We start from the raw sequence: 13,316 nt of genomic DNA, 5'->3' as shown, positions 1-13,316 counted from the left end.
AAAATGAGGATTTCAAGAAACTTTTCAGGAAATAGAGAAATGCTCACACCATATAACTTAAATTTAAAAAGGATATATACACAGGATATATCTACATATTTTAAATGTAAAATATGCTTTTGAAATACATATTGCAATGAAAGCACATTGAGCTAATGCTATTCCTAGCTGTTAATACAAATATAAAGCATACCTACAGATACTTCCTGCACAAATTAAATAGGCAGGCAGATCAATATAGATTAAAGATGAAAGTGTTCATTCCCAAACTATTAAAACAGCACACTAGTGTTTTCTATAGGGTGTCAATATTCCTCATCCAAATGTATTACACACCCACTTGTTAGTTTAGCAACCAGTAGGCCAGATTTATAAAACAGGCCTCATCTTACTAAAATGTGTTCATTATATAAATGCTTTCTGCTCCTATCTTATTGTCAGTTCAATTAATTATTTGAACATTCTCCTTAAAGTCGATTCGAAGGCAACAATTTTCTCAATGGATTCAAAGAGACTGTAATATTTCAGGATAGAGTTTTGAAACCCAAACTTTGGATGAATTTAAATGTGCACGACTTGTTACGGGTTACACTTTTAAAAGTTATATAACAGATAAACCTAAATCCGATACTTGAATGTGCCCTGTGTTCCCCAATCCATGAGGCAGGACTGCCAGATTACAGCCCTCACATCCCATCCTGCGCCTCCTGGAGACCTACAAAGTAAAGTCTTCCTGTTCTGAAGATACATGGCGCACGTTACTTGGTTGACTAGCACCCGACAGACACTCCACCCACATCTCGCCAGAGCACGTCCAAGGTATCCAAAGAACTGCCCCCAGCATACTAAGCTGAAGCAGCAGCAGCGCAGGTCTCCACAGCGGGACAGAGAATTCCTTTCCCTCCTTGACCTCTGGCTGCAGGTAGGAGGATGGAATGAGACAAAACAGGCATTTTGAGACCCTGTGGGACTTTACTGGCCCTACATGACAATGCAGGCTGGTGCTGTACCTCCACTCCTCCCTGGGGTAGCCAGATCAGATCTGCCCACGCCCCAACAGGTTCATCCGTGCACTGTGCACACTTCCACCTGCAAGTGTCTGCTCTCTCGGGGGCTTTGCTTTCACAGTTAACAGGGTCATTCAGCTGACCCAGGGTTTCTTAACGGAGCCACTGTTGCCTTTGGAGCCGGCAGATTCTTTGTATTCCGAGGCTGTCCTGTGCATTGTAGATTTAGCTGTATCCTCGTTCTCTATGTTGTCAATAGCACATTCTCCCCAAAGTGACACAACCAAAAATCTCTCCAGACATTGCCAGATGTCCTTTTGGAAGCAATATGGCTCAGGGTTGAGATCCACAGAATGAAATATTTTTTAATAGCCACCATTGTATGTTGTGAGCAAAGGAGAGACTGACCTCATGATGCTTATATGTAATTAAAAAGAAATGGAGCAAAAAGTCTCAGAAGCAATAATGAAAAATTTATGGCCAGAGCATTGAACAACAGCTAAGAAAATATTACAAACTGAGTAAAGAGTTTAAAGGAGAGGTGGCTGAAGATGGAAGTGATCAAGATCATCTCTCAGAAAAAGTCATCAGGGACTTGATGCATAGGATTTAGGTGGGGGGTAAAAGAAGAACATTGCAGGGAGGGGAAAAGTGAGCAAAGGAACAAAAACGAACAAACAAAAATCCAGGACCTTTTTGGGGGCAGTGAGGAATCTAACCTGAGTCCAGAGTTGTATGTTGAGAAAATAAGCCTGAAAAAGTATCTATGTCCTATGAGGACAAAATTTGATCAGATTCAGCTTTGTACACAATATTGAAGAAGTGTACAATGAGTTCTCATCATTAGCTGTGAAAAAAAAGACTTGAAGAGGCAATATGAGTGATAGAACTTCTTAGGATGTGAAGAATGTGTAGGTTTTTCTTGGAAATAATTGAGGAGGGGGAGAGATTTAGTTGGATTTTTAAAAATAGGTAGGGGTTGCAGGCAGAATAAGGGAGAAGATTCTAGGCATGAGAAGAGAAATAAGAGTAGTTCTGAAGTGGATACAGTCAACGTGGATTTGGGAGAAAAACAGTGAATGACAAAACTCTACCACAGGTGGTAGATGGCCGAATAGGAGCAGCTCCAGTCTACTGCTCCCAGCATGAGTGACACAGAAGATGGGTGATTTCTACATTTCCAACAGAGGTACCAAGTTCACCTCACTGGGGAGTGCCAGACAGTAAGTTTAGGACAGTGGGTGCAGCGCACCGTGTACGAGCTGAAGCAGGGTGAGACATCCCCTCACCCGGGAAGCACAAGGGGTCAGAGAATTCCCTTTCCTAGTCAAAGAAAGGGGTGACAGATGGCACCTGGAAAATTGGGTCACACCCACCACAATACTGCACATTTCCAATGGGCTTAAAGAATGGTGCACCAGGAGATTATATCCCACACTTGGCTAGGAGGGGCCTATGCCCATGGAGTCTCATCCATTGCCAGCACAGCAGTCTGAGATCAAACTGCAAGGCAGCGGCAAGGCTGGGAGAGGGGGCCCACCATTGACGAGTTAGTTGTTTGATTAGGTAAACAAAGCGGCCAGGAAGATCAAACAGGGTGGAGCCCACCACAGCTCAAGGAGGCCTGCCTGTCTCTGTAGGTTCCACCTCTGGGGGCAGGGCACAGACAAACAAAAAGACAGCAGTAACCTCTGCAGACTTAAATGTCCCTGTCTGACAGCTTTGAAGAGAGCAGTGGTTCTCCCAGCACCCAGCTTGAGATCTGAGAATGGGCAGACTGCCTCCTCAAGTGGGACCCTGACCCCCAAGTAGCCTAACTGGGAGGCACCCCCCAGTAGGGGTGGACAGACACCTCATGCAACTGATTTCTCCTCTGAGCCAAAACTTCCAGAGGAATGATCAGGCAGCAGCATTTGTGGTTCACCAATATCCGCTCTTCTGCAGCCACCACTCCTGAAACTCAGGTAAAAAGGGTCTGGAGTGGACCTCCAGCAAACTCCAAAAGATCTGCAGTGGAGGGTCCTGTCTGTTAGAAGGAAAACTAACAGACAGAAAGGACATCCACATCAAAATCCATCTGTACGTCACCATCATCAAGGAACAAAGGTAGATAAAACCACAAAGATGGGAAAAAAACACAGCAGAAAAACTGGAAACTCTAAAAATTAGAGCTCCTCTCCTCCTCCAAAGGAATGCAACTCCTCACCAGCAAGGGAACAAAACTGGTTGAAGAATGACTTTGATGAGTTGAGAGAAGAAAGCTTCAGACTATCAAACTACTCTGAGCTACAGGAGGAAATTTGAACCAATAGCAAATAAGGTAAAAGCTTTGAAAAAAAAATTAGACAAATGGCTAACTAGAATAACCAATGCAGATAAGTCCTTAAAGGTTATGATTGAGCAGAAAACCAAGGTATGAGAGCTAAATGATGAATATAGAAGGCTCAGTAGCCAATGTGATCAACTGGAAGAAAGGGTATCAGTGATGGAAGATGAAATGAATGAAATGAAGTGAGAAGAGAAATTTAGAGAAAAAAGAATAAGCCTCCAAAGAACAAAGCCTCCAAGAAATGTGGGACTATGTGAAAAGACCAAATCTACATCTGATTGTTGTACCTGAAATTGATGGGGAGAATGGAACCACGTATGAAACACTCTGCAGGATATTTCCCAGGAGAACTTCCCCAATCTAGCAAGGCAGGCCAACATTCAGATTCAGGAAATATGCAGAATGCCACAAAGATACTCCTTGAGAAGAGGAATTCCCAGAAATATAATTGTCAGATTCACCAAAGTTGAAATGAGGAAAAAATGTTAAGGGCAGCCAGAGAGAAAAGTCGGGTAACCCAAAAAAGAAAGCTCATCAGAATAACAGCAGATCTCTCGGCAGAAACTCTACAAGCCAGAAGAGAGTGGGGGCCAATATTCAACATTCTTAAAGACAAAAATTTTCAACCCAGAATTTCATATCCAGTCAAACTAAGCTTCATAAGTGAAGGAGAAATAAAATACTTTACAGACAAGCAAATTCTCAGAGATTTTGTCACCACCAGGCCTGCCCTAAAAGAGCTCCTGAAGGAAGCACTAAACATGGAAAGGAACAACCAGTACCAGCCACTGCAAAAACATGCAAAATTGTAGACTGTCAAGGCTAGGAAGAAACTGCATCAACTAACGAGCAAAATAACCAGCTAACATCATAATGACAGGTTCAAATTCACACGTAACAATATTAGCTTTATATATAAATGGGTTAAATTATCCAATAAAAAGACACAGACTGGCAAAATGGATAAAGAGCCAAGACCCATCAGTGTGCTGTATTCAGGAAACCCACCTCATGTGCAGAGACACACATAGGCTGAAAATAAAGGGATGGAGGAAGATCTACCAAGCAAATGGAACTCAAAAAAAAGGCAGGGGCTGCAATCCTAGTCTCTGATAAAACAGACTTTAAACCAACAACGATCAAAAGAGACAGGGAAGGCCATTACAAAATGGTAAAGGGATCAATTCAAAAAGAAGAGCTAACTATCCTAGATATATATGCACCCAATACAGGAACACCCATATTCATAAAGCAAGTCCTTAGTGACTACAAAGACACTTAGATTTCCACAGAATAATAATGGGAAACTTTAACACCCCACTGTCAACATTAGACAGATGAATGAGACAGAAAGTTAACAAGGATACCCAGGAATTGAACTCAACTATGCACCAAGCTGACCTAATAGACAGCTACAAAACTGTCCACCCCAAATTGACAGAATATACATTCTTTTCAGTAACACACCACATCTACTGCAAAATTGACCACATAGTTGGAAATAAAGCAGTCCTCAACAAATGTAAAAGAACAGAAATTATAAAAAACTGTCTCACAGATCACACTGCAATCAAACTAAAACTCAGAATTAAGAAACTCACTCAAAACCACTCAATTACATGGAAACTGAACAACGTGCCCCTGAATGAGTACTGGGTAAATAATGAAATAAAGGCAGAAATAAAGATGTTCTTTGAAGCCAAAGAGAACAAAACTATAACATACCAGAATCTCTGGCACACATTCAAAGCAGAGTATAGAAGGAAAATTATAGCACTAAATGCCCACAAGAGAAAGCAGGAAAGATCAAAATTGACACCCTAACATCACAATTACAAAAACTAGAAAACCAGGAGTAAACACATTCAAAAGCTAGCAGAAGACAAGGAATAACTGAGATCAGAGCAGAAGTGAAGGACATAGAGACACAAAATCCCTTCAAAAAATTAATAAACACAGCAGCTTGTTTTTTGAAAAGATCAATGAAATTCATAGACTGCTAATAAGGCTATTAAAGAAGAACAGAGAGAAGAATGAAATTGATACAATAAAAAATGATAAAGGAGATATCACCATTGATCCCACAGAAATACAAACTATCATCAGAGAATACAATAAACAGCTCTGCACAAATAAACTTGAAAATCTTGAAGAAATGGATAAATTCCTCGACACATATGTCCCCCCAACACTAAACCAGGAAAAAGCTGAATCTCTGAATAGACCAATAGCAGGCTCTGAAACTGAGGCAATAATAAATAGCTTACCAACCAAAAAAAGAAAAGGAACAGATGGATTCACAGCCAAGTTCTACCAGAGGTACAAAGTGGAGCTGGTACCATTCCTTCTGAAACTATTTTAATCAATAGAAAAAGAGAGAATTCTCCCTAACTCATTTTATGAGGCCAGCATCATCCTGCTACCAAAGCCTGGCACAGAGACACAACCAAAAAAACAGAATTTTAGACGAATATCCCTGATGACCATTGATGCAAAAATCCTCAATAAAATACTGGCAAGCTGAATCCAGCAGCACATCAAAAAACTTATCCACCATGATCAAATGGGCTTCATCCTTGGGATGCAAGGCTGGTTCAAAATACACAAATCAATAAATGTAATCCAGCATATAAACAGAACCAAACACAAAAACCACATGATTATCTCAATAGATGCAGGAAAGGCCTTTGACAAAATTCAACAATGCTTCACGCTAAAAACTCTCAATAAATTAGATATAGATAGGACATATCTCAAAATAATAAGAGCTATCTATGACAAACACACAGACGATATCATACTGAATGGATAAAAACTGGAAGCATTCCCTTTGAAAACTGGCACAAGACAGGGATGTCCTCTCTCACCACTCCCATTCAACATAGTGTTGGAAGTTCCGGCCAGAGCAGTTAGGCAGGAGAAAGAAATAAAGGGTATTCCATTAGGAAAAGAGGAAGTCAAATTGTCCCTGATTGTAGATGGCATGATGGTACATGTAGAAAACCTCATTGTCTCAGCCCAAAATCTCCTAAATCTGATAAGCAACTTCAGCAAAGTCTCAGGATACAAAATCAATGTACAAAAATCACAAGCATTCTTATACACAATAACAGACAGACAGCCAAATCATGAGTGAACTCCCATTCACAATTGCTTCAAAGAGAATAAAATACCTAGGAATCCAAATTACAAGGGATATGTAGGACCTCTTCAAGGAGAACTACAAACCACTGGTCAATGAAATGAAAGAGGGTACAAACAAATGGAAGAACATTCCATGCTCATGGGTAGGAAGAATCAATATCATAAACATGGCCATACTGCCCAAGGTAATTTATAGATTCAATGCCATCCTGATCAAGCAACCAATGAACTTTCTTCACAGAATTTGGAAAAACTACTTTAAAGTTCATATGGAACCAAAAAAGAGCCCACAACACCAAGTCAATCCTAAGCCAAAAGAACAAAGCTGGAGGCATCATGTTACCTGACTTCAAACTACACTACAAGGCCACAGGAACCAAAACAGCATGGTACTGGTACCAAAACAGAGACATAGACTAATGGAACAGAACGGAGCCCTCAGAAAAAATGCTGCATATCTAAAACTATCTGATCATTGACAAACCAGACAAAAGCAAGCAATGGGGAAATTATTCCCTGTTTAATAAATTGTACTGGGAAAACTGGCTAGCCATGTGGAAAAAGCTGAACCTAGATCCCTTCCTTAAACCTTATACAAAAATTAATTCAAGATGGATTAAAGAGTTAATTGTTAGACCTAAAACCATAAAAACCCTAGAAGAAATCGTAGGCCATACCATTCAGGACCTAGCCATGAGTAAGAACTTCATGTCTAAAACACCAAAAGCAATGGCAGTAAAAGCCAAAATTGACAAATGGGATCTAATTAAACTATAAGCATCTGCACAGCAAAATAAACTACCATCAAAGTGAGCAGACAACCTACAGACTGGAAAACAATTTTTGCAGCCTATTCATCTGACAAAAGGCTAATATCCAGAATCTGCAATGAACTCAAACAAATTTACAAGAAAAAAAACAAACAAACCCATCAAAAAGTGGGTGGAGGATATGAAAAGACACTTCTCAAAAGAAGACATTTATGCAGCCAAAACACTCATGAAAAAAGGCTCACCATCACTGGCCATCAGAGAAATGCAAATCAAAACCACAATGAGATACCATCTCACACTTGTTAGAATGGCAATCATTAAAAAGTCAGGAAACAACAGGTGCTGGAGAGGATGTGGAGATATACGAACACTTTTAAACTGTTGGTGGGACCGTAAACTAGTTCAATCATTGTGGAAGTCAGTGTGCTGATCCCTCAGGGATCTAGAACTAGAAATACCATTTGACCCAGCCATCCCATTAATGGATATATACCCAAAGGATTATAAATCATGCTGCTATAAAGACACACTCACATGTTTGTTTATGGTGGCACTATTCACAATAGCAAAGACGTGGAACCAATCTAAATATCCAACAATGATAGACTGGATTAAGAAAATGTGGCACATATACACCATGGAATACTATGCAGCCATAAAAAATGATGAGTTGATATTATTTGTAGGGACATGGATGTAACTGGAAACCATCATTCTCAGCATACTATCTCAAGGACAAAAAACCAAACACCACATGTTTTCACTCATAGGTGGGAATTGAACAATGAGAACACATGGACACAGAAAGGGAAGCATCACACAACGGGGACTGTTGTGGGGTGAGGGGGGGAGGGAGGGAAAGCATTAGGAGATATACCTAAAGCTAAATGACGAGTTAATGGGTACAGTACAACAACATGGCTCATGTATACATACATAACAAACCTGCACATTGTGCATATGTACCCTAAATCTTAAAGTATTATAATAATAATAAACAAAAACTATCAGAGGTGGAACAATAGGCACTGTAACAAATTATTACAAATTTAGTGGCTTAATACAAGACAAGCGTATCATCTTACACTTCTGTAGCATAGGAGTCCAATACAGGTCTTGTTTGGCTAAGATTGAAGTGTGCACCGAACTGTGCTCCTCTTGGAGGCTCTGGAGGATAATTTGTTTCCTTGTACTTTCTAGCTTCTAGGGGCCTCCTTCATTCCTTAGCTAGAACCCCTTCCTCCATTTTCTAAGCCATCAACATCACATTGATTTTACCGTTCTTCTGTCATTTTCCCCTGACTTTTCTCTTTTGCTTCCATCTTCTACATTTAAGGACGTTGTAATGGCATTGATAAATCTGTATCATCCTGGGCAATCTTCCTATCTTAAGGTCAACTGCTGAACAATCTCAATTTCTCTTTGCCATGAGCCCTCACATGCTCACAAGTTTTAGAGATTTGGATGAGGGCATCTTAGAAGAGGTCATATTCTGTTTTGTCCCCTCAGCTGGACATTTGGAAACTATCCCAGATTCTCCTCTTGTCCTCATTTTCCCAATTTAATCTGTCATCTAATTCTGTGTAGCTACCTCATCAGGGCCTCTGGCACAAATGTTCCTTGGAGATTCTTCAAAAGCCCCTATTTAAAGCAATGGAAAAATCAAGCAGACCATGAGTGCACATTCATGCCAATCCCGGTAAGTCAGTAACGGCCGTTGCTTTATTTGTATTATATATTGGAATACTAAGTAATACGTGTTTTGTTGGTGAAGGGAAGTTGGAGGATGTCACACAAATTTTATATAAAAAAGTTGAAATTAGGTTGGGCATGGTGGCTCTTGACTCTAATCTCAGCACTTTTGGGGCTCTAATCTCAGCACTTTACAATCTCATGACTCTAATCTCAGCACTGCTGGGGTCTGCCGATCACTTGAGGCCAGGATTTCAAGACCAGCTTGGGCAATATGGCAAAACGCTGTGCCTACTAAAATTTCAAAATTTACCCTGGCATAATGGTGCATGCCCTTAATCACAGCTACTCAGGAGGCTGAGGCAGGAGAATCTCCGGAACCTGGGAGTTGGAGTTTGCAGTGAGCCAAGATCATGCCACTGGCTGGGAATCTTTGATCTAGACCTGTGCTGCCTATTACATAGCCAGCATACACATGAGGCTATTCTTGTTTAATTAAAAATCAGTTCTATAATTACAGTAGCCACATTTCTAATACTCACTGGCTTTCATATTGGACAGCACAGAGGTACAACATTTGCATCCTTGGAGAAAGTTCCACAGATTGGACAGTGCAGAATAGTAATGTCTGTCTCACCTTTTCCCAATACCCTCAAGTGTTTGCTAAGTGATTGCAGCTATTGCCTTCCCTTCCTGTGGCAATAGGGCCATTTTCTCCCAGGGTTTCCAATTCTTCCCCTTCACCTGTCAGTTTTCCTTTGTCAAAATTGAATGAAAAATTACAGCCTTCTTGCTTCTTCAGCTGTTTACAAAAGGAAAACAAAATTAGCAACTCACAATAAGTACGGAATGTATATAAAGTAAGCTCTGTCTTATCTTCTGCCCTTCTGTGTAGTTGGTAACAGCTACCTCATGCAATTTTTCTTTGAATTCCCTTCTGTCTGTACCCCTGCTGAGTTAGCACCATGCTGCTCACACATTTGTGGCTTTTCATATAGGGATTAGTGTGGGGAGGTATGTTATCTCCCTTACACACACACTGACACAACCACACTAAACCACACACACCCAATCACACACATTTGCCCACCCTTTTTCAGTGCTGTTGCTGTTTCAATGTTTGCACTGAAGAAAGTAACAACCACTTCTTTTGGCTCTAAAATTTAGCCCAGCAATAATTCAAGACATCATTGTTTAGCTTATTCAATTTTCTACTGCCCATCCTTTCTCCCATCACATTCTCTGGAGAATTATTGCCAGTTCCTGTAGTTTTTCATGGCTTTTGTATCATTCCTTTGTTACTCAATTTTTCTATCTCATCTATTTTTCATTTCTTTTCTAAAGCAGGAGCTGAGGTTTTCTTTGGAAGACCAGATAGTGAATATTGTTGGCTCTGCAGGTAACCCTGATTGCAGTTACTTAACTGTGCCATTGAAGGGTCAGAGCAGCTTAGATGGTAGTGAGAAAGTGGACAAGGCTATAGTCTCCCACATCTCAGTGTGTATTTGGCCTTTCCATGTTATTGTAGATAATATTAATGGAGTACATCCTGTGAGTCAGACATTGTGCTGGGTAGTTTACCTTGAAGTGATACAAAATTACTACATAAAGGAAAAGACCAATAGTAGATTAAAGACTCCCTCTGTTCACATTGCAAGTAAGTAGCAGAGGTAGACAGAATCCAACTTCGTTTGATTTCAAATCCTTCTTGTTAAAAACACACACAGTGGGGTTACCATTGCGTATATCCATCCATGTTCCCACTCATCAGTCATTCATCTGTATTTTAATTATCTGTGCTAGAAGCCATGGAATTGCTTATGTTTTTTCCACAGTTTCTCATATGTTCATTTCTTTTGTGAATCTGTTGAATTTTTTTGTTTTTTTTTTGTTTTGTTTTGTTTTGTTTTGAGTCAGAATATTTCAGCTTTTTGCCATGTCAGGTAATTCTCTCCTGTCAGCCTCCAAAGTAGCTGGGACTACAGGCACACACCAACATGTTCAGAAAGTTTGAGTATTTCTTTAGGGAGGTATTTTTTGTAGAGAATTATTTCTTCTTCCATGCTGTTGCCTTGGCTGGTCTCAAACTCCCAGGCTGAAGCAGGCTGCCTGCCTCAGCACTCCAAAGTGCTGCCATTACAGGCCTGAGCCATTACACTTGCCCCAATCTGTGAAACTTCATTGTAATTTCTCTCAGTACCTCAAAATGTCTTCCTTTATGGAATATTTCTTTCATCTCTTATAGCATACAAGATTTCCTTTCTTATAAATTAGTGCATCAAGAGGCATATCATAGTCTCTATTATTTGCAAGGACATATATTATAGCACACATTGTTCAGGTAGAAAGAAGAAAAATAGAGCACAAAGTGCTACATTGCTTCTCTTTTCTAAGTGACATGAGGGAGACTTGGTTTTAGCTTCCCCCAATGGATACCTAATGGACATTTCTAAAGCAAGCTAATTAATTCCTTGGTCTTCTCATCACTCTCTATGGTCCTTAACTTACTGTCTACCTCCATTAAATCTTCTAAATTTCAGTGCTGGTGCTAACTGTTCCAGTCCAAGTGAAGCCTAGCTTACTCCACCAGACATTGAGGGTCCCGTGGGCTGAATGTTCCATACTTGCAGATCATGAGAACGTTGTCTGTGATTTTATGTTAGAGGCCTTCTTGTTTTCTAACAGAAATACAAAGGATTCTACAAGAAATAACACAGTTATATCATTTGTTTATTCCAGAAGTCATTCATCTTCACTAGTACGTAGGAAATGGTGACAAGCTTACTGGCATCTTCCAAGTTTAAGTGAGAAAGCAAAACAAAAGAAGAATTTTACACTTCTCATTAGTCATCTTTGAATTTCAATATTAACTGCTGAAAATATGCACTATTTTTTACTTCATCAGTAGGCACACATTTAAGACCATGTCTAGCAGCTTCAACTTTGTAATTGTTGGCCACCATGATAATCCAGTTTTTGAAATGGAGTTTTTGCCAGCTCAGAAGTCAGAATCCAAAGTGTATGTAGAAGCTTACATTTAATGAGAATTTTTATTATATTGTAATAATATAGTGTAATGTGATTTTAGAACTGGAAAATTGGAACAGAGGAGGTAAATGAAATCCAACACAATTAAATGAGGCTTCCTCTGGAGTTCCAGAGACTGATAGAAGCCAGCTAGTGAATATCCTGGGAGTTGTTTATTCATGCTTTAATTCAGCACAGACTAGCATGACCTCTGACTTTCCTATGATATTCAGTTCACTATGTCATCCACCCTGAATTGTTGCTGCTTGAGCACTTAAAAGCCTAGTTCACCTGTAGCAAGTTGGGGCCTTGAAATATCATCCATGAGTGTTCATGCAGTTTTCATGAATCACATTTTTCATCAGGACCTACTGGGTTTCATCCATTAAAATTCAGACAGTTTCCATGAATCATGTTTTTGATGAGGACCTACGGGGTTCAAAAAGACCCTGTGACCCCTAGTGGCACTTCCTGGCTGGGTCATACATGCATGCTTTCCTCCCCAGTGACCACCTTGGCCATGCACAGGAAGCTCAAAAGCAACACCAGAGATGATGCCACCTGACTTTCTTGTCAAGAATATTTCCAGAAACAAGGCTTGGCTCGAGAACATGATGTCATTCAGAGCAAACAGGCCAATAGATTTTTGTCATGAGAAGAGACCAGTCCTTTCCAATTTATGTTTCTAATACATTTCTGGAACATTTGCCCTGTTTCTCTCAAGCACCCAAGTCAGCTTTAATGACTTTTGAGGAATTCATATTGTAAGTTGCTTGTAATGTATAATGTTTAATTGTGTGATACTTTTCAACTATTCAGGACTTGTCACCAAAATATGATAAACAGGGTTATGCAACAGGTGTTGTTGTGACATTATTTTCTCATATTATGAGAACAATACTCATTAAAAATTGTTTTGCGTACTTGTAGCAGTACTGCTTCCTGGGATGCAGCTTCTTCTGTATAGTTTCTGTGCACTCCACTGGTCCTGTGGTGGACAAAGGATCACACATAAAAATAATTTGTTGCATACATTGATTTTAATTCTTTCTCCTGCTACCATTCACCTTGTTAAGGCACTTTCACAATTTGTTCCTAAGCTTTCAGGATTGATCATCATTGTAAAAGAAACTACTGCTTGACTACACACAAAAACATCCATTTATCTAAAGATTCACTTAGGTTTGTCATGACAACATGTGTGAAGTAAAGCACGCTTTAGATGTCAGAGACATTTTGAGAAAATGGGCCACACTCCTCCAGCTCAGGATTGGGAACAGCTTCCTCAACAAGGAGGCTGTCTCTGTTTCCTGAGGCAGTTGTTAAAAAGTACCAAAAATTTGG

The sequence above is a fragment of the Pongo pygmaeus genome, chromosome Y (assembly GCF_028885625.2).
Source record: "Pongo pygmaeus isolate AG05252 chromosome Y, NHGRI_mPonPyg2-v2.0_pri, whole genome shotgun sequence".
Taxonomy (NCBI): Eukaryota; Metazoa; Chordata; class Mammalia; order Primates; family Hominidae; genus Pongo; species Pongo pygmaeus.
The sequence above is the reverse complement of the archived record's forward strand: the minus strand, read 5'-3'. Positions refer to the sequence as shown.